General features: G+C 43.5%; 1 pseudogene; it reads left to right on the forward strand.

The window, feature by feature from the left end:
* The first annotated feature begins 212 nt into the window (after nt 1-212).
* On the forward strand, nt 213-705 carry LOC739577 (large ribosomal subunit protein eL24-like; annotated as a pseudogene).
* Nucleotides 706-3,254: the final 2,549 nt, after the last annotated feature.

A 3,254-nucleotide genomic window follows, 5' to 3' on the forward strand; every position in this document is an offset into this window, starting at 1 on the left:
CTGGAAGCCAGCCACCAGAGAAAGAAACAAGACCACTGACTGACACGGGATAATGTGGAAAGAAAGGCCCAGCCAACATCTATACCAAGGCTGCAGTACAAGAGTGAAGCCATCCTGGACATTGCAGCCTCAGCAAAGTTCCTGGTCGAATGTGCTTAATATGTGAACCGTTCTCTTTACCATCTTTTTTCTCCTCCCGTGGAGCCGCCACCATGAAAGTCGAGCTGTGCAGTTTCAGCGGATACAAGATCTACTCCGGACACAGGAGGCGCTACGCCAGGACCGAAGGGAAGGTTTTCCGGTTTCTTAATTCAAAATGCGAGTAGGCATTCCTTTCCAAGAGTAATCTTCGGCAGATAAGCTGGACTGTCCTCTACAGAACGAAGCACAAAAAGGGACAGTCAGAAGAAATTCAGAAGAAAAGAACCCGTCGAGCAGTCAAATTCCAGAGGGCCATTACTGGTGCATCTCTTGCTGATATAATGGCCAAGAGGGATCAGAAACCTGAAGTTAGAAAGGCTCAAAGAGAACAAGCTCTCAGGGCTGCTAAGGGAGCAAAAAAAGGCTAAGCAAGCATCTAAAAAGACTGCAATGGCTGCTGCTAAGGCACCTACAAAGGCAGCACCTAAGCAAAAGATTGTGAAGGTTGTGAAAGTTTCAGCTCCCCAAGTTGGTGGAAAACGCTAAGCTGGCAGATTCTATTTTTAAATAGATTGGATTTTAAAAAAAATGTGAACCAGGCCATCCAAATGAGCTCAGTCGGCCCACAGATTCATGTGATATAATAAGTTATTTTGGTTTAAAGACACTAAAACCTACATGCACACATGAAGAAAGAAAGGAAAGAAAAATAGGAGAGAAAATAAGAAGAAAAAATTGAATACAAAATCGTGACTTTTCCAAAGTAGAATTCTAACGTTAAGTATGAGACATATTTTGGGTGACTCTTGTTGCTGCTAAGTGGTAGCAGGTAGTTAACTGTGTACACACCACCATCCCTGAGTGGTGGTCTCCTATGATAGGGACCCAATGATACCGTAGAAAACCCACAGATCTTGGAGAAAGGCTGGACTAGATTTAAATAGTCAGCAAGTTCCTTAACCCCCCGAGCCTCAATGAAACAGGGATAATAACACACATTTTGCAGAGCTCTTGTGAGGCTTGAAGAAGTAGACTCCCACACATGATTCTATGGCTGAAAGAGAGTGGGTATATAATAATCATCGACTTTTTGAACCACCACCATCCCACCCCAACTGTATCAGTTACCTAATGCTGCCTACCAAATCATACCCAAGCTTAATGACTTAAAAGAATATGATAATTTGTTATCTCGTGGTTTCTAGGGTCAGAATTCAAGAGCAGCTTGGCTGTTCAGTTCTATCTTGAGATCCCTTGTGATGATGCAGTCAGATTTTGCCTAGAGCTGTAGTCCTCTGAAAATTAGACAGAGCTGGAGGGTCTAACTCCAGCTAAGTCTAATTGCCGACTTATCAGCACTCACATGGCTGGTACAACATCACACAGGTTGGCCCTGATACAGTGCAGGAGGGGACTACACAAGGGCATGAATTCCAGGGGAAGGAATATTGGAGGACTATTATGGGCTGAGTTGTATCCCCTCAAAATTCATGTTGAAGTCCTAACTCCCAGTACCTCGGAATGTGACTATGTTTGGAGATAGGCTCTCTACAGTGGTAATTAAGATTGTATTAGCCATTCTTACATTGCTACAAAGAAATACCTATGGCTGGGTAATTTTAAGGAAAAGAGGTTTAACTGGCTTATGGTTCTGTAGGCTGTACAGGAAGCATGAGCATATGCTCAACTTCTCGGGAGGCCTCAGGAAACTTACAATCACATGGGAGGCAAAGAGGGAGCAGGATGTCATGTGGCCAGAACGGGAACAAGAGAGAGGGTAGGGAGGTGCCATATACTTTTAAACAACCACATCTTGTGAGAACTCATTCCTGTTGTGAAGACAGCACCCAGCCCCAAGCCATAAGGGATCTGCCCCTGTGATCCAATCATCTCCCAGCAGACTCCACCTCCAATATTGGGGATTACATCTTAACATGAGATTTGGGGGGTGAGGGCATAGATCCAAATCATGTCAAAGGCTAAATGAGGTCATCGGGGTGAGCCCTAACCCAATATGACCTGTGTTCTTATAAGAGGAGATTGGGACACAGACACAGAGGGACATCATGTAGACACAGGGAGAAGACGACCATCTATAAGCAAAAGAGAGAGGCCTCAGAAGAAATCAACCCTGCTGACACCTTGATTGCAGACTTCTACCTTCCAGAACTGTGAGAAAATTTATTTCTGTGGTTTACACCTTTCAATTTGTGGTACTTTATTATGGTAGCCCTACAAACTAATACAGGGGCCATGATGGAAGCTGGCTTCTATATTGACCACCTTATTGCATTAAAAATAATGGCTTCTTCAGATACAAAGCCACTTATTGTACAATTCTATTTATATGAAATTTCCTGGATAGATAAACCCATATAGAAAGTAGGTTAGTGGTAGCCAGGGACTGGGGGTACAGAGGAATGGGGAATGACTGCTAAGAGGTATAGGGTTTCTTTTTGGGGCAATGAAATGTTCTAGAATTAATAGTGTTGATGGTTGTACAACTTTGTGAATATGCTAAAAATCACTAAATTTTACTCTTTCAAAGGATGGATTTCATCAAATGTGAACTATATCTCAATTTTTAAAAACATCTTGTTGGCTTCTTATTGCTACACCCGACCATCATCCAGTATATTTGGGGTGGTCTTCTGGCCTGGGTTCTGGTCCCAGAACTCAGCTGAGGAATGCTGAAGAAATATATGGCAGCCTTTATTCCTGAAGATGGCCTATAATTAAGTTGCGGTCATAGAACATGGCATTAAAATACTTGCAAAAAGATTCCAGTTTAAATTCATTCCCAAAAAGTCCACCACCGGGAAGAAGCAATGCCCCCATAACACCTCCACAGGTCCACCCCAGCTTCCAGTCCTGCAGCAGTGGCCCACCTTGGATATGACACAGCCTCTTGTGCCTCAGTTTCACTGCTCCAACAAACACCTGCCATTGTGAGAAGTAGCAGAACATAGTGGTTGAGAATTAGGGCTCTGGTACTACATTTTATGGGTTATAACTCCACCCCTCCTTTGACGAGCCATGTGGCTTTGGTGGAGTGGCTTAACCTCAACATGCTCCAAATTCCTCATCTGGAAAATGGGGCCAATACATGTGAA

Source organism: Pan troglodytes, chromosome 21 (assembly GCF_028858775.2).
Source record: "Pan troglodytes isolate AG18354 chromosome 21, NHGRI_mPanTro3-v2.0_pri, whole genome shotgun sequence".
Taxonomy (NCBI): domain Eukaryota; kingdom Metazoa; phylum Chordata; class Mammalia; order Primates; family Hominidae; genus Pan; species Pan troglodytes.